General features: G+C 45.7%; 1 protein-coding gene across 1 annotated transcript in view; it reads right to left on the bottom strand.

Annotated features, from left to right (window-relative positions):
- LOC131259990 (uncharacterized) overlaps positions 1–19,367 on the bottom strand; it is a 46,542-nt gene extending 27,175 nt beyond the window's left edge. Inside the window, exons 1-2 of the mRNA XM_058261611.1 lie at positions 19,245–19,367; positions 15,061–15,534 (exon numbers count right to left, since the gene is read on the bottom strand). The gene's annotated coding sequence lies outside the window, so the exon portion shown is untranslated. The remainder of the gene's footprint in view (positions 1–15,060; positions 15,535–19,244) is intronic.
- Positions 19,368–26,731: the final 7,364 nt, after the last annotated feature.

Below are 26,731 nucleotides of genomic sequence, written 5' to 3'. Positions count from 1 at the left end.
GCTTTACTAACGCACCCTCCCTCCCTCCCCTTGCGCTGCTCCTCGTCGGGATGGCGAGCGAGGAAGACTCGTTTCTGAAAGGCGTCAAGTGGTTTTCCTTCGTGGAAATGATAGTATCCAATGGCGGGGAAATGAAAAAGGCAGCCAAGAGCGCGCCCAATTAGTACCATGGCCAGGCCCTTGGGGTTCGTGGAGTGTCTCGTCTCGGGCCGCTGTTCACTTCGCTGGCAGGAATCACAATGAGAACGCAAGACTTCTGGCACGACCAGAATGGAAGACGGACGCGCCTTCTCCTTCCGTCCGTCGGTTCGTTGTAATTCTTTGGTATCAATTTATTGCTCCCCTATGGACACCGAGGGAACGTGGACCGGGGACCGTGTGCCGCCGCTTTTCTCGTAACTGTCTCACGACCTCTGAACCGGCGCTGAAGTGGGCTTTCGGTGGAGGTCGATGCTACGAAAAGCCTGCGTTAAAAGAACCCTAGGAAGAGGGAGAAGCAGTGAGGCCATTAATTCTTCTCGCTTGCGTGCGCTTTACTCGTCCCGATGTCGACATCCCGACTCGGTTCGGGCGGCCAGGACACGGAGGGAACGGAGGGACATCGTAACCGAACAAGATTAAACCTCTTTGTACCCGAGCTTAACTTCACGCCACCAGCCACGCTCCGCCTCCGCCTACCCTCGGCGCTTTTCCATCGGCACCCGCGGGTGAAAGAAACCGAAAGTAAAACCCCCGGCCGAGCCCTTTAATGCCTCCGCGCCTCCTGCTAACGGGGAAACTCGGCTCAGCTCTAGGTTTCTAGGTATCCGGGCTGATGCATGCTCATTACAGAACATTAACCCGCACGCAAACCCGACGCGAACGTGGAAAGCAAAATGGAACCTGGAAAAGCAGGCGCGAGCGTTCATGAGAGGGGGCCTCGTTGAAAGGAGAAGAAAAGAACGTAGAAAAGCCTACAAGTTCCCGTTCGCCGAGGAGGTGCTTTTGTGCGGCCGGCTTGTAAGGCGATACAGTTGATCGCCCCCCCATTCAGCGGACGACTAGCATCACTTTCTTTGATCGATTGATGGACGTGGTTTTTCTTTCTCGTTTGCTCTTCATCGTGAATGGGCGCACTTGACGAGACGAGAGGAGAATGGTAAACAACTTCACGCAGGAAAAGGACGTTCAGTTTCGTTTTCTTTCCAGCCCAGCATTTCCGACACGATTCTGGTGCGTTTTCCGTTTCATTTTAGGTTGTCTATTCTCTGTTTTCCCGATTATTTCTTTCCCTTCCGCCTGTATCTTATGTTTTGATTGAATTTCTTAGCTGGAAAAGATAGCAATACTACGTAACGAAAATAGATTTAGAAGACAAATATCCAAGCGCAAGCTGTTAGGTAGTCTTATCGTTAAAATTTATGATTAATTGAACAGCTTCCTTTGCTTGAGTGATTGTTTTCTGGAACTCTAATGATGTGTTATAAACGCCGTACCTTGGGAGACAACAGCTCATGTTTTAACGTTTTCTGAATCATCAACAGTGTAATGGCTATGACAATGCATTTGCTAACTGTTTTAAAGAACTTACCCCATATTATTTGTTTTTTCAGTCCTAATCAAATAATTTAAACCACTTTAATATTAACTTCTTTATTAAATTGATGTATGTTGGAAATAACCATTTCCAAATTGAAAAGCTTCTCGACTTCAATTATCAATTATAAAAGTTGTTCGAATTTTCCCTCCAGGGCACTTGGCTTCATTGCGATGCACATGCCAATAACATGGAAATCTAATTGTCCCAAATCGTTCAACCGTGTACGAGCGAACGCGCATTTTGCAAATCGGAATTAATTGTTCTCCTCCCGTACATTTGCCTCCGGCGGGATCGTCCCCAATCGGAGCGCTGATACCGATAAAGCCACTTCCGCTAATACGTTCACTTTCTAATCTGCCTCCCATCGATTCCCGGCGCCGGCTTTCCTCGCGAATGGCATTCAATTAAAACTGACAGCCACTCCCGGGGGGCAATAATACCGATAATACGCATCTGATGACTGCCACAGAAGTGCGAACAATGGCTGACGCTCCATTTTCCCGTTGTGTCCCCCTGCTTCCGGCCGCCAAACGTTTCCATCGGCCATTTTCGTTGACGGAGTGCCACAGGGTGGGGAGACCGTTACGCGAATGAGGACTGCTTTTCCGGGGAGTGCACGGATTACCTCGGTTGGGTTTTTCGGGACGAAGGCGAGATTAACGCCGAAATTAGCTTTTGTCAACACGCTTTCGAACGCCGGCCGTGGGCACGTGGAGCGACCCAAAATGGAACGTGATGGAGGAGGTAGTGTGTATGTGTGTGTGGGTGATTGTGTGGCTTACCGAAGGCGTCGTAAAAGATGATTGCCGTAAGATTTTCCGCAACACTCGTCCGCAACCGGTAATTAACGGTGCACGTTATGGGAGAAGGTGGTTTGTGGTAGGCACCACGCTGGTGTGTGTGTGATTGCGATGAAGAAAGCATAGAACACGGGGTTTCCTTGCACGCCACAGGACAAACCGCAAATGGGCCTACGCACTTCGACCACCGTAGAGAAGAGCAACAGAGGACACACAACGAAATAAAACGGGAAGTCGCACGTGACCTTTGGTAAAACGTGCTCCAAATCGAACGCGCCAAAAAGCGAAGCGTGCACGCTCAAATTTGTCGGTTCGTGACAACCGAACGCGTCTAGTTGGGAGGTGATAACGATCATTACTAATGGCGGCAATGAAAGGGAATTCGTTTCCTAGCACATCGTAAACGAAAACGAACTGTTTATTTGTAGGAATCGTCTGAAATCTGTTTCTTACACAGGAAGCTAAAAGCGAAAAGCGTGTGGTCACACATTGTCTGACAATTTTCGGACAGCATCGAAAAGCCATAAAATATACATAAATAAGCTTGTTCTCTTGCAAATCCTTAGACGAACCTCTGGGACTTTAACTACAGGCAATCTTACAGTACAACTCAACAATGCAACTCAATTGAATTCATTAAAATAATTATTTAGAAGTTGAAACCCAGTTTACCAGTTGACCAGCTTACTATGATTCGTGTATAGATAATAAACTTAATTTTATAGCTCGACCCAGGAAGCAGGGTTAATCTTATTCTTAGAAGAAATTCGGCAGGAATTTAATTGAAGTATCGTTCCCTGCTAACTCATGCACTAAGTAAAGAAGTCTAATCTGTTTCGAGTGTCTTCTGAGCTGGTACTTGGTCTCTGATGAAATGCTGAAACAAAAACGGAAAAGTATTTCCCTAAAAGTACCGGCAATGCAGTTGAAGTACAGCAGGGCATTCCAGGCATGGCCTGCTGCACAGTATCTGTTGAGACATCGGTACATCCCATGGTCAGAAACTGGAATTGGCAACCATGTTGCTGACAGTGAGTCCCGACGACGAACACACCGAAGACGAGCTGAATGTCGGATGCACAAGAGGTTTTCCGACAACCGGAAGCCGCGTTCCTCGTTTACTCCCGGTTTCTACTAGAACACCATAGAAATCCCGTCGTGCCAGCCAACTTTGAAAGCACCGTTGGATGCTTACGCCGGAGATTGCACCGAGCACCATCAACCGTTCTCCCTCTGTCCCCAGCGCCACATCTCGGGCACATGATGCTCGTTAGTTAAGTGCCTGTAAGCAAGCAGATTGAAAATCCATTTCTGTCTCAACCGGCGGCACTTGCGAAATGTATTTAATGCAATGAGTGTAATTAAGTTCCGTAGCGTTCCACCCTCGCCTTCCCCGTATTCCCTGGCGGGAGGAGAAGTTTCGTACAGCTTCCCACGCTTTTCTCACGGTAATTGAACCAACAACCCGGAGCGTACGCCCGACACTGCCTGGACACGGTTCGGGGTTGGAGCTTTCAGAGTACGGTGATTGCATTATTTGCATGCCGCAGAGCATTACATCCACCGAACCGTGCGCCGTGTCCTGTTCCCGAGAAGCGCTGGTTTAAATAAACGACCGCCATGAGTTCTGGCAACCGGTGGAAATCGGCACTTCAACAAGGTTGGTCTCCCGTGACAACTCCTGGACGGATATCGGAGGCGTACGAGAGAGCACACTGGAACAGAGGTTAACTGCCCGCCAAGGATACCGAGTGGTACATACGGTCCATCGTCAGTCAAAACCCAAACAAACACGCTGGAGTATCTTAAACTCAATGGAAGGATACGAGATTCGAAGGCACAGCAGAACCAGAATTATAGCCTCACCCTTTTCATGGAAGATTTACACTCAACGGCAAAGGCAAACATTGGACGGTTTATCAAATTTCCCCATATTTGCTTGCACAGCCGACCATTAAACACGATTTCCCTGGTTCCGGATTTGTAATTCTCCATAGAAGAAAAAACAATGCTTGGTGAATGCTTTGATAGGAAGAGAAGAAGCTTGGAATCATTTGAGGACTTATTCATGGTTGGAAAAAGCTACAAGCTCGACTTCAGCAGGATAGTATAAATTAAAGAACACTCGCTTAAATTGCACATTCTTGTAACACTACCAAAAAACAAAAACACACACGTTATTTATGTTGCCTCACTGTTTAAAAGGAATCCACCCCGAAATCCGGGGCGGTATATCAAATGCGCCCATTTATTTCTTCACTCGGGTGGTGGCTTCAGGGGAGGTGGGTGAGCGAATTGCTTCCTATCCAGCCGAACACCTTTCGCCCGGGTGTGCGTTTAACCGGCTCGCTTTCATCTCAAAACCAAGCGCTTCTTATCCGCGGCACCCGAGCTGGGTTTGGGCGAGTGTTTGAAGAAGATTTTCTTTCAACCAGAAGTCAGGCCGGCGTCAACTGCGTTGGCGTCGTGATGAAACGGAGCGAGTTGAGTACGAATAAGCAAAAAAAAAAGAGTCAAATGAAAAGCACCGTAACCCTTCGGCGAGGAAAAGTTCGTAGCGGTAGAAAAGTTTCCTTAAAAGGATTCACCTTCGTGTGGGCAGGAAAGGTGCCTTCAACAACCTTCGGTAATAAATTGTGTTTCTAGCAGTATGTATTTTTAAAATACAACAAATCAGCATAGGGTCAATTTATTTCGTTTCCCTTACTCACAGTGGAATATTTCAAACATCGTTTTAAGAAGTCCATATTTTTTTGAAACATACGGTTTTCTCTTGAACTCCGCGGGACACGATATATCGCTTCGGATCCCTTCAACGGTAACCTTTTCAAACAGACACACACAGACACGAGCTCACCCTTATCTCAACACAACACGGACCGGTATAAAGGATGAAATGGGATCGTGAAAAGCCCGTGGAAATAGCACGGAAAATTGTATTCTCCACCTCCACCACGGTGATCAGTGGATGGATGTAGCTTTTGCCACAGAAATGAAATGCTTTTGAATCAATCGCGGGCATGAATTAGGGGCTCTCAAATGCTTGCTAAACCAATTACGGCTACAAATTGAGTTGAACCGGCAGTCGTCGTCATCGTCGGCGTCGTCGTTTCGTCTTAAGAACTCGCACCAAAGAGGGCTGATTTATATTTTATGACCGACGCCAGAGAACCGAATTCACTTCGCCGTTATTGCGTTCGGCTTCGGTCGAGTCGCCAGCCACTATTTTGCTGAAGCCTGACGAAAAACCATTGTGCTAGTAACCGCACGGCAAAGAGGTACGACGTCGGGGTGGTGGGTGCATCGAAGAAAGTGGACGGAAAATAATGTGCTAGGTTTCCTTCATTTTATGGATGCTCTCGGTATTATCGTATACCTCGTTTCGTTCGGATTTCCAATAGCAAGGAGCGAATTCAATCCGACTTATGATATTTCTTTATGTTCTATGGTATTCCACGATAATTTGGATTGATAGATGCTGGATTTGATCAACATAAAAATGTAGTAAAACATTTGAACGGAGAGCCGAAACGTAATATTCCATCATTCGGGATGATGGGAGATGCAGAGAAAACTCCGCTCCAGCATTCGTACAGACTGAGTGTTCCAACGGAACAGCGATGTGAAATAGGTTTCAGCTGGTGTATTTTCCCTGCTTGCACCGGGACAAATTCGTGCATCCAAAGATAAGCCGAGAGCGAAAAACAAAGGACATTGTGCCATGTCAGAGAAGGTTCTCGGGTGAAAACCGACGGAACTGCAATCGCGCACAGATCCCTTACAGCTTCCAGTATATCGATAGTGGATGGAAAATTCTAGAGAAAAAACTCGATCCGTGAACCGGAATGCACAATGGGGGAAAGAACATGTAATCCGGATTGCAGAGAACGATTCAGCCTAGCAGATAACCGATGCCGTCTAACGTAGCGAGGAACGATATCGTTCACTTGTTCCGCAAAAATAATGCAAGATGTGCCGGGAATGGGTGATACATATCGTTTGTCTTTTCTTTTTGCATGTTGTCAATCTCATGCATGAGTTAATGCATGCATGAATAGAGAAGCGGAAAAATATGCTCTAAAGACGATGTTACATTGACATTCATTGTGATTTGATGCAAATAAGTAAAAAATAATCCTTTAGCATGAAGCAAAGGCAAAAATGAAATGAATCTGAAACTTTTTAAGGGGTAATAAAATAGAATAGTAAAATACATTGTACGATTGCTTTTCAGATTATTTACACAGAAATTATGTGGGTTTTACTTTGTAGAACAAAAAAAAACTTATTTTCTTTGATATTTACGTTAATTTTACATGGCATAATTAACCTATTAATAATTTTCTAGCTCTGTATGAATTATTCGAATTACGTAATAAAATCATTGAAAATCAATTGAAATGCACTTGGTAACAATCAGAAGTAAGTAGAAATAATTACAAATATAAAATTACAAATATTTTATTAAACTAAAACACGAAAAGTATATTACATAAAAACACTTTTCTGCTTTGTATTTGTTACATGGCTGAAGCTGGGATGAATATTTACAATGTGCTTCAGTTTTATTCATATTTATATCGTACATTTGAAGAGTTTCACATAGGCTCACATTTAACACTTTTTGTGCTTGATGCACACGAAATTTACGAATGATGACAAGAAACAAATGTAGCATGGGACGAATGATGGTCTAACTCGGAGGACATCTTACGAGGATGGCTCGCTATGAGGTGAATATATGTGCGACCGTGTCGTTGGTCAACTGAGAAGATTAGGAAAAGGCTGCCATATACCTTACCCGTACGATTCGCCTCCCATTCGTGCCGTCCTGTCGGGACATTTGGAAGGATTCCATTTCGACACGACATCGATCGACGACGCGAGACCCCTGAACGACGCTGCAAACCACATGGAAAAGCCAAAACCAGCCTCGAGCAAAGCGGTGCCATCGGGCCATGAATAATTCATGGCGCAGTTCCGGCGAGTCTCGTGGTTGCGACTCCTCCGGGTGGAAAAACGATTATTAGGGGGACATCGTCGACAACTTCCAGCTCCCTGGAGGGGGCTTTCCGTTAGCCCTTTACGCTAATGAAGTCTGGGCTAGTGAGCTTCCTCCGAGAAGAGGCTTCCTTCCGATGTGGTATAGGGATTTGAAGCTTGGCTCGTTATCACCCGCGGAAGAAAGTTCCGGTGTCCCTCGGAAAGGGAATGCTAAGGGAATTGATAGACCGGAACGATGTTCACCCCGTTTTTCCCGTTCCAAAAACACTATCAGACGAAATATGGCAGGATGCTGCGTGGATGAGGCGTCCTTTACAAAACCTGCTTATCGTCCGTTATCCGCTATGAGCTCGGGGCAGCCGCACAAACGTATGAATAAAATCGCTACGGTTTAGGGTTGGAGCCATATCAGTATATTACTTCCTCACCCCCTCCCTTGTCCACTCTAACTGGTGATGACTGGTATCACTCTCCTCGGGCATAACGGGCGATAAGTATTTGCCAAAATGCGACGAGATACGCAACCTGCTTTTCGGAGCTTCATCGAGCGAGAATTCTACGAATCTGTCCCTTCCGATTGCCTGTCGCTGATAGCATTTGACCCAGTGCTTGTGATACAACAGGGGAAAAGAAAATGGAACAAACTCACCGGAGCGACGAGCTCCTATCGACGACTCATGGGGAAAGCTGGTGTGCAAGCACATGAATACATCCTTTAATTAAAGCTTACCCGACGAAGCACCAACGGCCGGCCATGAGTGTATGTGTGATGTGTTGAGCAAACGCCTCCACCGGTGCATGGATGCAGGGTTGCAATCTAAATTGCACTTTTTTGCCATTGTCTGGAAAATTCCCCCTCTTCCCGTTCCCGTCCATTACATTCCCATCGCGGTCATCGCTCATAACAATAGGTGCCCTCGTCCTCCGTCCAGCGTACATTCGGAGGGGGGGCTGATTTCGGTGGGTTGGTTTTATGAAACATAAAATTTTATGCATCCCTTCGACTCATTTCGCTGGGGTGTGAGGAACTGGGAGGTCGGGGATAGTACGGGACGCGCTGCCTGTTTCTGAATGCTCGTCTGTCGTAGCACAAGCATGATTGCTTGTGCTTGTCCAACAATGTTCAAAGCGGACGTTTGGTGGACGCCAAAAACACTTGGGCGACCCGTGCGGACACCAAAGGACAAACACAAATGTTTGGCAGCTTTTCCATTTTGTGTGCTTGCGGTGAGCGTGCAAGTAAAAAACGATGGCCTTTCATGAAAATGCTCTGTTCAATGAAATGTTTTTAGTTCATTTCATTTGTAGTATTTTATCATTCTTAAACGAAAAATCGAAAGTAATTGTGTTATAATATGATAACATAAACTATCAAATATCCCAAGCGGTGTAGCTAAGAAATCGTCAGTTAATTTATAAAATAAAGGTGAAACAAATTTTCTTGATGCTACAAACCGGAATTATAAGAACTGCTTAGGAAAAAGTTCGTATATTTTATTTGGGTAAAAATTTCACTTAGTCGTGGCCATAAAAGTAACTCCAGCGAAGCTGCTGTGCTTTCCAACCAACGTTTCTTATCTTGGAACCGTATCCTATCTACTCACCACCACCACCACCACCACCACCACTACCACGGGCGGATGGGGCTCATTTCCTTTCATAACCTCCACCCAAGTTTCCTTAAAGACTGCCGTTCACCCCTTCCTCGATGATGGAGCTCCGACTGGTGCTAAACCCCCTATGCATGTATGCATGAGATGTAGTATGTGTGACAAAAAGAGAAACGAAAAAAAATACCACCCCGTTCCGAAACAGAGACTGACCAGCCAGCCATCTGGTCGCATTTGTCCCGGGAGAGGTTTCAACGCCTGACGTCGCTTTTATGCTACCCTCGGAAAACTGTCGCCAAAAAGGGGGAAATGTGGATCGAGAGCAGGTCTGCCGGGGATCCCTTTTGTATGAGTATATGAGCACCATTTGATCGGTGGTTTTGATGAACACATTATTGGGCGAACGATATTGTTACTAGCAAACCCTTTCTTCTGCCTTTTCTCGTGGCACACAATGGATTCTTTGTGTGTAGTTTATGAAATTGAAAAAAAGGGTTCTGGTAAACAGTTTTAAGCCAGCATTAAAATGAAAGCATTTTCTGCTCCTTGTGCTGGGAACTGCAAAGGGGAAATTTCGCATCTGACGTGAGAGGAACACAGCTCGTGTCGGTTTAATTGACATTCTCGTCGTGCGGCGTCGAAAGTGGTAGCACCTGGTCACAAGCATAGAACATGAAGCACCATTTACGTTGGTTAGATTGGAGGTGCTGGTTGAATGGCAAAAGAAAAGCACGATGAATTTTCACTTTCCAAATCAACCAACAGCGTTAGAATTCCGCTCCATCATCGACGCCGGAGGACATCGACGAAGATACGAATACGGAGGTTTTGCAGAGCATGGAAAACATGGTGATGGTGGGTATTACTGGCACATTAGAGTGGGTCCTTGCTACCATCGCTGATTCGGGCAACGGACGAGGTCGGACGATATCGGTTGTGGCGATGCGATTCAGCTTCAGTCGAGCACGGTGAGTCCCCACTTTGAGAAACGACCAGTTGTGTGAGGATGCAATTTTGAACATCATCAATTTAAGGGCGGACCAGACATTCACACTCCAATAAAGGGCCAAAAGCACATGTGGGTTGAGGGGCGCACTGCGAGTGTCACGCTGCCATGGTTTTCCCGAGCCCCAAGACGCTCCCCGTTGCCTTCGAAACCAACACGTTTCCATTCCATTACCGAAACGGAGCCGGCAGAAGAAAAGGACGATAAACTACCGGGGGACATATACGCATACATACGAGACTGCTGCTTCCTGCCACACACGATCGAGCGGAATTTTCTTCCATTGGAGTATACTCGTACGTGTGTTTGTGTGTGTGTTTTTTCCTCTGCTGAAGGATGCGTCCATTTTTCTCGGTCGGTCGCACGGCTCGGTTCCATAAAAATCTACATCAACTCCCCTCCCATCTTTGGTGTACGCAGGATATCCGGCATCGGTGGGTTGGCACGATAAAGCATCACCATCGGCATGGAGCCTATTTTCCCTACATGCTCGTTTCCTTTCCCTAATCCCCCCCCCCCCCAGCCCACCCCTCCTCACCATCAAAACCCCAACAAAAACTGGGCAGCGTGTGCCGAAAAAGCGAACGTCACTGGATTCGTGGGCCGGGATTCGATTACTTTAACGCAATGCTACACTTTCCCGAGTTCCCTTTTTTCCAGCATGCAGCAGCATACCCATACGCATGGCACGCATGGCACGCAAGGGCGATACGGGCGGCGTTGCGTGAGCTTTGGAAAAACATGCTATTGAAGGATTTCTTTATGTTTGCTTTTCGGAAGCAGTAAGAGCAGGGAAAATTACGCGCGTATCGTATCTCGCTGCTTATCAGAGTTTATTGCGTTCACGGTTTGCATCATCCGGCTTACCTTTTGCACACCATCAGACGCCGTACCGTATTTCACCTCAATGGTAGTGTGAGCTTTGCGCGAGCTTTCTCGTGGCCCGCCGTTTGTCGTGGAAATTTATCCTACGAGTACCAACTAGCGATCGGGGAACGGAAGGACGCCGCCAAAATTGATGACCCCGTCTTATTATGGCCGGTCCGTTAATCACCGTATGAGGAGGGAAAAATGGAGCAGAAGAGAGAACGCTAGAGCCCGAGCAAAGTCTCAGTAATGGAAAAAATAAGAGGTAAGAAAAATCCAACACATAAATATTACTTAGCGTCTTGCGCCAACGTAATCTTTCCCGGTTTGCGCTGAAAGGACGTCTCGCCTCTTCGGGCGGCTGTTGTTTTCTCCCTCGAATAGCTTTTCCGTATGAATTTATGTTTAATTTTGTTGACTGCATTAAAGCAAATTGTAGCAATGCGTAACTTGAAGAAGTAAACTTCAAATTGGTTTAGTGGAAAACTGAGTCAGAATGGAATGGTCCTATTCGGTTACAAATGGAAGGTTTTCCCATACCAAACCGGCCGGTCGTTTCGATTCGTTTCGTGGATCCGCGTGTTCTGTGTTTTCATCGACCTTTTTTCCCAGTTCTTGTTTTGCTCCGCTCGTTTGGAGTCCAGCGGAATTTCCATTTAAATTAGTCCAACGTTATCGCTGAGTTTCGCGCATTTGAGCCAACCGCGGTTTGGGCCCGCTTCGGTTTTGTCCCTTCCGTTTGGTGAGGTTTGCTTCGGGCCGAATGAATGCTTCATTAGCTTTGCTACAAACAGAAACAAAAGAAGAAAGGAAAAAAAAACAGGAAGGAGCAACGAGAACGAACCCAAAAGTCCGCCATCGGGGTTTTCCTGCAGCGTTGGGCTCATCAATATGCACGCCAGCTGTAATTTTGGCCGCATCTACGAAGCCTCACCAAAACGCGTTCCCGTGCCCGTCCCGTTCCCGATGGTCCGATTCTTTGTTTTCCCAATTTTCAACCCAAATTAGGATACAAAGAAACACCACCTCCCTATCAAGAAAAAAAACAATAAAGGTTCATGTCCTTCCCGCGATTTTGCGCGTTTCCACCGGACGGACACCGTTTTTTCTGTTTCTTCCTTTCGCCATCGGTCCTGGTTGAGCATCGGCCAATGTAATAATCATTACCGTTGACTTACAAACTGCCAACAGGCCCTGGGGACTAACAAAGAAGGTACCGTATAAACAAAAAACGAAAAATGCTCGACCTCGTTGATACGGCACGCAAATTCGATCGTAACCGTCCCGATTGAGTGAGGGTTTTTGTTTGTTGTTGTCGCAGTACCCCATTCACGTTAAAAGCGAAGGTTGAGTAATCGAGCGGAGGAAAAAATGAAACAGAGATGGCTTGGAAGGAGGGCTTTTTAATATCATAAATTTCATAAAATATTCCCCCACGGCCCACGGTGCCCCCTCCATTTTTTGCCCGACGTCAACGCAGAGAGAGAGAGAAAAAGGCCGGGAAAATCGAACGGTTCATTGGATGGTTTTTTAGAAAGCAACACAAACAAAGATAAAAATCCGATCGAGTTCATATAATTTAAAAGTGCTAGAGAAAAACAAAAACCCAAATTGTGAAAAAATTGGAATGTGTTCCCAAAAAGGATCGTAAAAATCAATTAAATTGAAAACAGAAAAACTTGAAAGTTTTAAATTTTTAAAGGCCCTTGAAAGGCACAGAAAAAAACGCCTTCGAACTTCACGTTGGCTATCCCTGGAGCTTTTGATTTAAATGGCCCCATTCGTGTCAGTTAGAACGCCAAGCCATGGGTCGGCCTCTGCCACTTCAAAAGCGCTCATCATTCGCAAACGATGACCCCGCTGTCTCCTCCCCAGGTCCGCGAACTTTCCTCCCCGGGAGACCAGTTGTAACGTTGAATTTTCCGCATCCTTCCGCCGAAACGAAACGAAGGCGTGACCGGTGGTGGTGGTGGTGAAAACGCCGGTTGTTGGCCGCAGTTACCATTTCCCGGCTCTGCCAACAAAATGAAACCATGGACTACGAAACAGAAAAAAAGGCAACGCATCTTCCGTTTACTGGCAGGCGGCCGCCCTTTGCCGTTCGCGATGGCATCCGCGTGCCAAGAGCCCGAAGAGAACAACCAGAGAACAAAGTGGTCCCGGGACATTTTCGTCCTTGGCGCATCGGTGAATGTGAGGCTGTGTTTCGCAGCAAGAAGGAAAAATCTTAGAAGAAAGACAAAGTTGGAACAAAAAAAAACGAAAATACCCAACAGAACCATTCACTTAAAATGGACCTGCACGAGGGAGGGGAGGGGGTCGTGAAGGAACCATTTGTTTGTCCTTCCAACAGGCATCGTAAGCATCCTCAGACGCAGTTCTAAAGCGAAATGCGACCCATTCTTCGCGTGCGATCTCTTATCACTTATTTCGAGCCGAAGAAAAACTGAAAAGCCTAGTGAAGTAAAATGTCGATGGGCTTCGAGTCGAAAGTGCCTATGCTACCCTGCCACCGTATCGCCACCACTTTCAACCGGCATTGTTGTTCCTCCCGAACGGTGCAAAATACTCGTGTGTAAGAGCTCGCAAACCATTGGGAGCCATGGTCCCATAAAAAGCAACAATAGATGCTTCCTTTTTACTTGCAGCGAAAAATCAGCGCCCCATTCGCGGTCGGAGTGCTCGATAAAGAGGTCGGCCGGCAGAACGCTTTCTCCCAGCGGGCGCTAGCTGTGGTGCTTTGAAATGAAAACAGATACCGTACACCTGGCGAGGGACAGGGAGGCTGCGAGTTCGGGAAAATTGGACGAACAAACAGTGGCCCCCAATGGTGGGTTATCCAATCAGCAGGGTTCGAGCCCTTTTTCTCACTTTTTTGCAAAGATAATCGAATTTTCGAACCCTTCAATCTGATTTTCCATAGGCGCCACATGACGCCGAGATAACGCTGAATGGGGATTAACAGTGTAAAACCGTGTATTTTTTGTCAACCGATCCGATAACTGAAGTTCTCTTTGATTTTGTGCCATATGTTGCAAAGGTAGTGGTTGGAAATAAGTCTTCTAATTCGTTTGATAAAGGACTGATGATGATTGGCCATACGGGCAATTTAACACTTGATTAGGAAAAAATATATTTTCCAACACAAATGCTACTAATAATATTTTTTTGTTGCACCAAATAATAAACAAGTTATGAATAAAAGAGTTTACAAAATTCTATTACAAAAAGAGTTTACAAAATACAAACAGACAAAGATGCGCAAAATGTAATAAACATGTGTGTATCAAACTTCAAAGAAAATTTGTCTGGAATTTAAAATGCGTAAACAATGCAGTAAAGGGAAGGAAATCCTTTATTTACTACTCGATACTTTCCAAGCTTCAAATTAGGTAATTTCAAATGCAAGCTTGAGATGGAAAAGATATGTTAAATAAATATAATTGCATTTTTTCTAATATTACAAACGAAGTGACGAGTAATTTTAATAAAATTTCAGTTCAAACAAGTTGTAATTATACTTAAAAATAATTTTAGCGGTGATAACAATGAGTTAATGAGAAAAAGAGAAAAAAAACTATAAACATAATTGAGAAAGAAGTACTTCATTGCGAAATTAAAGGCAATCAATCAAAACATTTCAATCATCTCTATTCAATATTGTCCTGCACATCATTCAAATATTTTCCATTGCAAATCACACCGTTGAAAAATGTCAAGATGTTGTACATGATAAAAACAGCATACGAATGTAATAAAGCTAAACCTCATGGTATTATCTCCATGTTACTGCAGTTGTTAACTTCAAGGCATCTTATTTGTAACAAGAAAAAGAAAGTCATAAAAACGGTACGACCATGTTGCCTTCATTGTAATGTGGAGTAGATTCTAGTCGACCGTGTTTAACAGGTGCCATCGTTGCCACCTCGTTTAATTGTTTTCCCTTCGAGAAAAGTCGAGGGCAATCTTCGCCTCGTTTGACGTACACCACTTGGCACGAGCGGCTCCAAAAACATTAAAAAATAAAAATAAAATAGAGAAAGCAACCTCATTCGTGTGGCGGCAAAACGATGTCACTGCAGTCGTCGCAAAGGCAAAGGAGGTAGCGCCAAGTAAATTGGTGGAAAATGTAAGACAGCGAATAAAAAGTAAATAACACATCCATGCGAACTGGGTTCAAGCGGCGCGACTTACCCTTTCGCTTCCTCGCCGTGGGCTTTTCCCGATGATTGCTTTCCCGCGCAGCTTCTCCGCTTACGCTTGTCGCAGGGTTTCCGGTATCGTTTTCCTACTGCCTGCTACCGCTTCCTATTGATTGTTTTATTCCGCTCGTTTGCGATGTGTGACTGCACACCGGTCCGCCGACGGTTCCGGGTCGTTTTTCGTTGCTTAATTCCGGGATCGGCCCTGTCCGGTCGTTCGGTTCGTCTCACACTTCGACCTGAGGCTGCGGGTTTCTCCGGCGCCGGATGTCGATTTGCGTGTCGTTGTTGGTTTATTTATTTTTTTCTTTTTTGCTTCCCGCCACAATTTACCTTCCTTTCCAATTGGACTGGGAAAGCTTCTTCGCGCTTTCCACCTGCACCTTTTTCTTTTCTTTCACCGACTAATTCACAGCTTTCTTATCTTTAGCACTATTTCACACGCCACACACTAACCGGGAACGCACTGGGGAAAGGGTATAAAGAACACGAACACGAGCATTTAGTAGGTGGAAAACTCTCACTTTAGCTGAACGGCGCACGGAATCGGATCAAAAATCAACATTGAAAACGTAGAAGCTGCTTGTCCCTTGTTGCAATGGCACGAAACGATTTCCAGTTCCATGTCGGAAACGAAACAGGTTTTCTACAAGTTTGTTATCACTGACCTTCATTCCACCTTCCTCATTATTCCTATACTTGATTCAACAATTTATGGGTTTCCCCCGTCACTTCTCGATATGAGATTAAAATCGAAACAAAGAAACTCCCGAGGGGAAAGTTTCGAGCGAAAGAAAATAAAGCTACGATCCGTCCTATCAACGAAAGCATCGAGTTTTGCATTTAAATCATAATCAATAATCAATTCATCGATTTTCCTGCTTGGCTCCGCTCGGTCGGATGGTAGAATTTTCCACGCTCTTTCGGGATGCCCAATGTTTTACATTTTGATGCTGCACCAGCTTTTCGTTTTTCTTTCTTTTGTTAGCTCCACGCTCGACCTTCCCGCAGCTTTCCAGTCAAAGCAAGTCAGACTGCTGTCGAAGCCCTTTCTCTTTCGTTGCAAATCACAAATCGCGACGGCGCGATTTTCTTCCCGCTTTTCGCCGGGTTCCTGGTCGTCTTATTTTCATTGGTTGCGCTTTTCGATTCCTCTCGATCAATGTCGGCTTGATCATCAGTTTTCAGTTTCATCGCTTCCCGCAACAAACAACCCCCTTTCCCTCGGTTCCCTCGGACCCCCGGTCAGGTTCGCATTGTGTTTGTGTACAGGAGTTTTCCGGCATCGCATCATCATTTCGCTGATTGGTTTTGCGGGAACGCGAATTTCCCTGGCTTTGGTTTGGTTTTCGGTTTTCGATTTTTAAAAACGCCACACGCTGATCGAGGCCGTCCCAATCTCGCCGTGGATGCTGTTTCGCTGTGTATCAATTTTCATTCTCCCCGCTTCTCCTCCTTCGGGTGCCGTTCCGCTACCTTTCGTAACGAAATGCCGATGGCTTAGAAAGATTTGACGAACAAAAGCGAAATAAGAAAAGTAATGCATGTTTATAAAGATGGCACACCAATTTGCTGTTCAACCGATTCGGTTAGGAGATGCAGCATCTGATAATGATGGTGCGATGGTGAGAGGTGATAGGGATGAGATAAGAAAACAAATCGCGCGAAAGAGAGAAGGCGGGACATACTCGATGATCAACCTTTAACGAGGCCAAATGGCCACAAGGAACAGCAGCAGCAGCTCACTGTTCACTTTTTACTTGGGTAGCAAACGAAATCATCGAACCGCACACGCACACAAACACACTTACGCGTGTGTAAGCAAACACAATGTGCCATAATGATGATTACTTCGCTGATTAAGAAAACCCATCAACCTCGGCGGGGAGTCATCTTTCTCTCGCCGGCTCGATTGGAACCGGAGGACGCCTCGCCAGAAGTGGGGAGGACGTTGGAGGAGGGGGGGACTTTTCCTTCGGAGTATAAGACAAAATTGCATCAAATCAAGCGTGAAAGAAAGTGAAAGAGGTAATGAGCGGTTCGATGAGCGGGAATGGTGGCGCCACGGTGACCGGGAGGAAAACCGTCGGAAAATGGCAGCACGCAGCAGCCCAAACATTACGCATGGATGAGTTTTGTACCATCGGCCGTATCGGCCTTTCCTCCGGTGGAATTACGATCGGAGCCTAACTTTATCGATTTTCAAACACCTTTATAGGCGATTTGAATTACGATGCGAAATTAATGATGATGGAATGCGTTTGGTTTAGCATCCGTCAAGATGTTCGTTTGTGTTGAACGAACGTATTTGTGGCGTTGGAAGAAACGCTGCCATTGTGAGTTTTCATTTAAGTCGGAGTGAGAAGATCTTAATCTAAATGAATTGAACGATTCGAAAAGGTGTGGGCAAGGAAAACAAGCCTATTGATTTTAAGTAATACATACAATTTGACACATTAGTTTTTAGATTTATCTGAAGTTATTTTGTATGTGAATTTGGCAACATAACTGAACTGTTTTTCTATCCCAGGCTAGAAACGATTTGTATGGCAACGTTAACAAAATATTCTAAACACATATAATTGTTTGAATTCCCAAGTTTGGTCCCATCAAAGGCCACAATAATCTGTTTTTCGCAGAAATGCGGTTCCATATCTCGTGGACCTCTCCATCGGATTCCCAAAATACCAAAACCCAAACCATTGGTGTAGGATAACGAACCCTACCACATTCCGGCACTACCCTTCCTTCAGCTGGCTGAAGTATTTCAAACGAAACCAGAAAACTCGCAAAACTTGACCTCCGATGGCATTTGCACTTCTCGTCAACGTCCAGCTGGCATGGTCCATTTCCATGTCCATGTCGTACGACGAGGTTCCTATCGGAGTGTAAAGAAACTAAACAAAAAATACTTTCACGAACCATCGGGTGGAGTGGTCTGCCACCGCTGTCTGCCCCTCGTGCAGGGCGGCCATTGTTGGGCTGCTCGAAAACTGCAATCAAAGTGCATATCGACCGAACCATCCGAATCCACACACTCTGAAAGCGGCCACTTTCACCGCAACACCGGTGGCCAAGTCGACGCAAAGCTGGCAGCAAAACTTTGCCAGTCCGGTGCAACCGCAACTGCTGCACATTCCCCCTCTAGTTGGCCCGGGGAACTCGCCTCGGGATTTTCCACGGAAGAACAACCGCCCACGGTGATTAATTGGAACATTCGGCAGCCTTCCGGCATCAACAAGTATCCGACGAAGAAACGTCCTGCAGTTGAGTGCCTTTGGGCATATGTTACGGAGGCCGAAAAAAGGCAGTTTGCAGGGCAGAACTTTTCCTAGCCTGTTGATGTATACTCCACTCGGACTCAACACACGCACACACGTAACCGGTAAAACTTTTTCCGTCTTCCCATCGAATCCATGCGCTTATGCCGTTATCGGCCACCTAACAAACTCAGGATGCAGAGCCGGCAGCCACAGGATGAAACTTGCAGATAACTTGTGCAAAATGGTGGCCACTGCCTCGAGCCGAACCCCCAGCGGACCCTCAGCGCAGGGGTGGGGTAGGGAAACCATCAAGACGGAAAGACAGAAGAAATAGCGGCTCCACACCGTACGTAAAACTAAATCGCTGTAGGCCAACGATCGCGACGGGCCGTTCGCGTGATTTGTGCGGTTGGCTTTCGCAACTTTCTCTCTTGTTGGGAACCTGTTTTGCTTCGATATCTTTTCTTTTTCTCTGGCGCTTGGTTTTGTTTTTCTTGCTCTGGCTGGTTTCTTTTTCACTGCACCCAATCCGGTTTCTCTTTCACTCTTTCACACACACACACACATTCACACACACACACATGATAACTGCATGCGCACGCACCATGTTGAGGTGCTGGCGTCTCACTTTCCAGTGCAAAGTGCATCTTTTTTGATCTCGTCGCGAGATGGGCTTGCCAAGAAGAAATAAGAGCAAGAACATCCGGAAAAATACATCCTTCAACAAAAATGTAAAAGAAGCTTCAATCCGTAGACACGTGTACACACAATCAACCATCCATGCGCGTCACACGGATATTGCAAAGCTCAACGTTGCGCGCTGCACTAGAAACTGTTCAAATCCGAGACTACGTTCCTTTCCACCCCCAAAAAGTCCTTTGAAAAAAGATACCCAAAGAAACCACTCACTTACGTAGTTTTATATTTTACTTCACTCGACACTGTCTGTATCGTGTTCCACAGAACGCGAAGCGAATTGAACTAAAACGCGCGTTGAGAGGGGATGATTTTCCGTGCGTCCGTCGCGGTCCGCGGTTCAAAAGCAACTGATCCTCCGGCAGCTTTGCCGGTTCGGTTGTACCGTTCGCGCCCGCCTCGGGAAGCTTTCGTGTTCGGAGCTTTCGACTTCGGCGAAGCGGGCAAGTCGGCGTTGTTTTGCACGCGTTTGGTGCACGCTGCTGGATCCTTTTGCGAGAAGCCAAAACAAAACACCGTTACGGGGAAGGCATCAGGATATCAGGCTGCTTCAGCAAAACAGGGGGGCAAAACCCGCCCCAAAAGCAAATGGAAGCTGCTGCCGCTTATCACTGCTTCGAATTACATTTCGCCTTCGCTTGTTAGCATCCTTTCTGGTCGATTTTGTTTATTTTCGATTCCTGCTGCGAGGGTTGCGTGAGATTACAGGGAAGAGGATGAGTCCTTTTTTCGGTACCTTTCCTCCGAACAGTATTTCTTGCTGTTTTGTTTTCTCTGCCCTCACAATTCTCATCACTATTTAGTAAGCGGCGGTACTTTTCTCGAATTTCTATATTTTTATTTCTGCTAAAGACGAGTTCAGGGACAACTTCATTGCTTTTGTTTATTTTCTTTTATATTTATACTTTTTTTCGCATTTAAATTGTACTCTCTTTTTGACCAAAGGTCGGAGGGCACGCACCGGTGGCGATACGATGGCCGTCGAAATAAAATAAATCGAAGTAATTTTTTAACCTCCCTTCTATCGATACCTTCTCAAGGGTAAGAATTCGAAAAAAACAATAAGAACCACAATACCCAGTGCCCCCATTTCGCCCACAGCTTTTTTCCCCACAATCCCCACAGCGAGCCTCGTCATAGCACCGGTTGTCCGATTTCCCCATGGCCACCCTTCCAGGGCTCCACCTTCTGGGGGGGAACGTCATTTCCGGCCCGTTCAATACGAGCGCGTTCGTGACTTTGCATACCTTGGCGCGTATTAACGTGTCCAGGTCGGGGTCGGGGTGAAAGCAATAGGTCGGCTGGAGGATTTCATGCCGCCTTTCCGACACGACAGGCAAGATCCTACGCCTCTGCTAGGGATAATATGGTGGCAGCAAGCCGTTTCCAATTCATGCTACTTTGTTGTGTTTCCTTTTTTCGCGAACGTTTCGTTACCCATTTCTGGATTATTTCTCGCTCGCGTTTTCGATACACCATCTGCCGAGGGTTTCATGAGCTGGCGGAAGATCCCATGGGAGTTAGTAAGAACCTTCCAAGAGAATGACAATGAAGCAAGACAAATTGTATTCATCATCGGTTTGGTTTTTGGTTGGAGCTTCATTTCAATATCCTTTCGCGCATGATGTGTTTTACAACCGTAACAAAAACCGATTTATTCCATTGGAGTTTCATTTTTATGCAATTTTATTCGGAAACATTTTCCTCTGCAGCATGGAAAATAATCTCACATAATATGGTTACCGATACATTAAACATGAATTAATCAAGTTTGTAGCAATAATAAACATTTTAAATCAACTGTTTTCTCTCGTGGTGCCGCAGGGATTTTTCCTCCAAATTACCATAATTGTTGATCTTCGTTCGAGTGCATGAGAGAACCATACCCGGTATGGATGAAAAATGTGGCACATTACGGAGGAACAGGTGCGGCGGAAAGTTATTCATCTTCATAATAAGTTCCTTTTGCAATCTCTGCTCATCGGCACTGATCCGGCGCCACCGACGTCCGGCTTCTATTTATGGGATTTTCATACTCTTTCAAGCGCGCCGTATATCCTTCGGTGACGGGATCGAAGCCATCCCGTGCCGACCTTGTCTCGGGAACTCGGATAAATCAGGTACGATGTGCGAAAACTTTCATCGGTGCTGAAACCTGGTGGACTGCGTCTACGAGGCGGAAGTAAAAAAAAGGGGGCACGAGACGACAATAAAGTAAAAAAAAGGATCGCTCAAGACAACCATCGAGACAATCAGGACCAAAAAACCCGAGGGACCAACTTTCCACTCGCCAAGCTCCGTTTGAGGCGGATGCTGGATGACGCGACGTACGACCAACTTTCCCACTTGCTCGTAAATATATAAACAGGCGGAGAGTATGTCATCGAGTGGCTGGCCAATAAATTTCCCTTCCGCTCGCATCATCGTTCGCTGATCGAGCTGGAGCCTTCTTTTTTCGGCGTGAGAGACCGCTACTTCCGGATGTTGCTGTCCGGGTAGATTATTATTCGTCAAATTATTTAAATCTTTCTCTTTCATGTACAACAATGTTTAACTATGGTAATGTATTTTATTTACATCATAACCGCAATGCACCTTCGCCCCACCGAGTCTCGATTTGAAGGATCCTTAATCAACGAGGAAGGTGTTTATGAAAGTTCAGCAGAATTATTTCCATTGGACTAAAAGGGTGCACTTCAATAAAAATGTAAACTACCCCGGTCAAAGCATAATTTAAAGTTCCCACTTCATTCATATTCATCGCACTGGAAATGTAATTTCCTCAGTTGTTCTTGTTCGCCGAGCCGGAAGCGTCCATCGATAACGAAACGAAACCTTTTTCTAAAGCCACAGTAGCACGTTTCGAGGGTTTTCGGGCCATCAGCCTTTCACAATCGGCCTGATCGTATCCTACCCGGTGGCAGGTTGCTGTTGCTGGTGGCACTACCAACATCCGTTACCACGGTTAACCTTGTTGTGTTCGCCGGTTCGTATTTTTTCTTTCTCCGTACCATTATTGCGATATTCCTACTTGCTTTCTCTTTACTTTTGGTTTTTGTTTTGGCGTTGTTATGATCTTTAGCCTTCCGATTTACTCTTTCTTGCGCCATTTCTACTGTCTTCATTTGACCGATTCTGGGACATTGTGTGTTTGTATCTTGCTGTGAGTGCCAAAACGCTACCTTCCTGCCGGTCCAGGTGTGATTTTTTCCGGTCATTACTTCGGGCCCTTGTTCACGGGCACCTCTTTACCTTACCGGTTCCCCATCCCTCGCTTTTCCTTTTGCACATTAGCCATTATGTGAATGAAAGCATTCGTTCATTAATCATAAACCTCTCCTTCTAATGATCTGCACCCAGATGTAAATCTCAACCAACATTTGTGCCAAACCTAAACTGCCAGCTTGGGAGAGGAATGAAGGCAAGGAAAAAAATCTCGACATAGCTCCTCGCACTTCCGGTCACTTCCTCTCGCGCATGATACCCCGTTAACGTTGGAGTTAAAAAATACAACATGAATAATAAATCCCCCATTTCGCTCCGGTTCCGGTTCGGTCCAGCGGGGAAGTGTGGTGTGAAAGAGATAGGAGGTAATAGAGAAGAGGAGGAGTGAAAGAGAGGAGAAAGAGATAGAGAAGGTAAAAGACACGGTGGGGACACCGAGCTTGTGATTGTGCGACTTTATGCTTCACCGGAAAGAGGTAACGAAGCAGAGGCTGTAAGTTAAGTTGGTCATCGCGAAGCGATTGCGAAACCTTTCCCAGGCGCCTCGAAGCGGCCTCTAGCAATCCCCTCACCCCTATTCTCTCTTCGCGTGCTCTTTACCACCCTGTTTTATTTATCCACAACTCGTTCATCCCTGACGCACAGCAGAGGGAAAAGCGGAGCGGTCGCGTGAAGCCGCGGTATAACGTGGTAAAAGCGGATTTAGCTCGTTACTATGGCGCGGACAATACTTTTTCGTGGTAGTGGTAATGTTTTTTTTTTCTTTTCGCGCCTGCCTTACTCGTGCTTCCGGTGGAGCAGTTCTTTTTGCCTTTGGTGCGCCTTTCTGCATCTTCGTCATTCGCCAGAAGTTCGTCCGGTTCAGCCAAACGGAAGATCATGATCTCGTCCATGGAAACGCACCGAAACGGTTCGGTCGGCGCTGTTTCCACCGACCGAAAGGTGTAAATCATCCACCTAGACGACCGGGTGGCCATTACGCGGCCGAACACTGGATCCGGTTCCGTTCGGCACGCGGTGCACTCGTTACATCGGCATTCGACAATAAAAAAGTGCACCTTCGAAGCAACCTTCGGTTTTTACCATGCGTAAAGCGTGTGAGTAGCGGCATATCCTGCTGGTGTGAGTGTGTGTTTGTTTGTAATTTCTGACGTGAACTTGCGTCGGAGCACGAATGGTTTGCATTAGACACGTGACCGAGCGCCACCTGGAACCGCCCGCCTCCAGGGCTGGGGAAACACGGACCTTCCGCAAGATCCGTTTCGCACAAGGTTTAAACTTTCCGCCGGACGCTGTAGGTCGCTGCGGTTTCGCGTGATGGACAGCCGCTTTGTTGAACGTAGGCTGGCTGTCTTGGCGGTTCGTGGAACCGCTCGTTACGGTTGTAATTTAGGAATAAAGTTTAGGTTTTTGGAAATCCCATCGGGCAAGTTGTGCAACTCAACGGTTCAATTAGGGGCTATTTTTAATCGAAGTAGCATTGAGATTGATTTTCGTACGCTATTATGAACCGTTTAGCTCTTTTCTTTACTTTACTTGTTTAGAAAGTTTGGCTTTCTCTTCAGGCAAATTTTCCGGAACTGTTTTCTTTAGCAAACTCGCCAGAACTCTAATTTTGTTTGTTTACTTAACAACACTTCGGAAGTCGATCTGGAAAGAAGAAAAAGTGGAAAGCGGCTCCCGGCTGGAAAACACTCGGTCTGGGGCGTCAAACCAAACCTCCCGAGACGAGATGTGGAGTGCAGAGAACAGAAGCGCCGGAGAAACAAACGGTTCATCTGCCGAGCGAAAAGTGAGCCATCAAAACGGACCCGCGCCCGCTTATCGTCTGCGTCGCCGTTTCGACCCGGAACTGCTGGAGGGAAAACCAGGCCAGTTCAGTGGTACAACCGGGTATGGGTTCACCGGGCTGGATTGTGACCGAGTGCCGGTTAGTATGTGTTTTTTTTTTGTTTTTCTCTTCATTCGAGGCAATAAAGCCAAAGCAGGACAAAACAATAAAAGCGTCCGGTCCCGAGCCCTGGCTGGGCGGGATGTTTCAGATTTTTCCACCGCATTAACACAGAAAATGACACGGGGGAAACAATAAATTCTAGCACTTGTGAAATTCCTCCTCCTTCTCTTCGGCGTTGCTTTTTTATTTTTATTTTACAAAGTTGTTTGTTATTTTCTGCCCCTCGCCAAGCCGCTGACTTCCGACTCCGGGGAGCAAGGGAAGATTATCTTTGGCTTTTCTTTTATTTGTTGTCTTTCGGCACACAATTTTTAATTACAGACCCCCGATGACGGCGGTGGACTACTTCTTCGGAAGTGGCTGCTGTTAGCTCCCACGAGTGTAAGGGCTCTTAATCTTGCGGTTCTTTTTCGCTTTGGCTTTAGCGTCCTCCCCGGTTGGCCACACTTAGCACAGTCCTGTCAATGGCCGTCGGGACCCGAATTGCCAGATGGGGGCCAGCCAGGTTTCTCGAAACCCAAACACGTGAACGAAAAAATAAAGAGCATTACACCCAAGTCTAAACCGAGGCTTAACGGTACTTAAGCGGATTCTATTGTAAATCCCACCAGTTCACGAATAGAATAGAGTGCCTTTCAGTGGAAAAGGATAAGGGGAATACCGTTCTTGGGGAAAATCGACTACCACTTTACATTTGTTTTTTTATCTCGCAAACAAAATCCTCCTCCAGGGCACGCGCTTTGGCAATGCAATTATAACACATATTTGTGAAACAAAGGTTGTGCTTAGCAACATTTTTTTCAGCTGGGGTCACATTTTATTGCACTTTGTTCTATTTTGTTCTATCGTATTATTTTAAGTTTGTTTTTCGTATTCTAAAACGCAATTGGTATTGTTTGAAGTTGCTATTAAAATGCGGGTTTTTGTAATAAATGTATGAGCTCTACATTTTCCAGGGTCATTTTGTTATCATGATAACCTAATTAAAATATAATGGAATATTTTAAAATTTAATAATCCATTTAAATTTATTGATCCGTTTTTCCGAACTTACATACGAGGTATTTGTTTGGGTTTTCCATACTCATATCAGAAAAATACGGCTGTTGTCGTTATTGAATTTTAAATTAGTTGGTTTAGTAAACAGCCCGGTTGACACTATTTGTTTGTTGCTCAGCTATAATCAATCGCACATTGCAAACATTCCTACCCAAAGGAATCACTAAAATATTCAACTTTCGCGAAATGTAACACTATTCCCCCGCTGGGCAAAGGATGTTGTTCGTTTCACACCAACCAACCACCATTGCAATTCTAACATCGCATCATAACATTGTGAATCGATCTGACGTGCCGTTTATACTTTCATTTTGCTTTCATGGGTTCGATTATTGTTCCGATGCAGAATTCACGGTTGATGTTTATTTCATGCAGTTGCTGGTCCTCAGGATTCCGAGCTCTCGGCGTGCAGCATGCGGCAGGCTTCAACGCAAACATTCGGCAGTCCAAATCAATTGCAGTGCATGCACGTCGCACCGTACGTTAGGAGGAACAAATTGGAATCGAATTTAGTTCCAATCGAATAAATTTCACTACCTCTCGTAACGAGCGTTATCTGTCCGGGGCAGGGGTTAGCAGCAAAAAGGGCCGAGCGGGCGGTTGATTTATGTACGGCATAATCCCACGATATCGAGGGCCTTTTCCTGCGTTGTGTAACGGATCGGATTGTTCTGTTCGTTGGCGTGCGCTTTTGGGAGAATGGGATCGAATGCAAACGACAGCTCGAGGTTGGTGGCAACCAGAGGGAAGCGTTTGAGCTGACCAGCAAAACACAACAGCCACAACAAAGACACAACGATTCCCGGTGAGTCGTTTGAAGTTGTTCCACTTCATCGGAAACGGGTCTGCCATAATGTCGACAGTCTGGCGCACATCCGGAAGGATGAGCAGGGAATACGGCGATGGTTTGTGCAAAACCCATAAAATTACAACTAAAACCCGAATTTTCGATCTCCAGCTATTGAGCCCGTAATTGGAGCCATGCTTCCTGGAAAAAGGGACCAAGCAGAAGCCTTTTTCCCATGCGCTCCCTGCATCCCTCTCATAATCTATTGCAGATTAAAATTCCAGTCCACTGTTCCAGGGATGCATCCACCGGATGAAATCGACCTCGCAACGAACCGTTCAAGTTAGTATGTAATTTAAACAGACCAAAACCAATCGTCTATGGGTGGTGGAAATCTGAGCTCCATTGGAAAGGTTTGTGGTGAGTTTTTCAATTGAAATCGATTTCGTTTTGATTGCAAACGTCAAGAACAAACCAGAGCCACAGAGGCATTCAATTGTTTTCTATATTTGGCGGTTTTGTTGAACGCACGGAATTATAATTGAACTCAATAATTTTCATTGTTGAACTACATCTGGTCCCAAGGGACTAAAATCTATCTTTTTTATTTAATTGAAAACGATTTTCCTTCAATTAATTTTATTTTATTGTATTTTTTATACTTTTTTAACTGGTTTGA

This window comes from Anopheles coustani, chromosome 3 (assembly GCF_943734705.1).
Source record: "Anopheles coustani chromosome 3, idAnoCousDA_361_x.2, whole genome shotgun sequence".
Classification (NCBI taxonomy): Eukaryota; Metazoa; Arthropoda; class Insecta; order Diptera; family Culicidae; genus Anopheles; species Anopheles coustani.
Note: the sequence above shows the minus strand (reverse complement) of the source record. Positions and strands in the feature narration are given on the sequence as shown.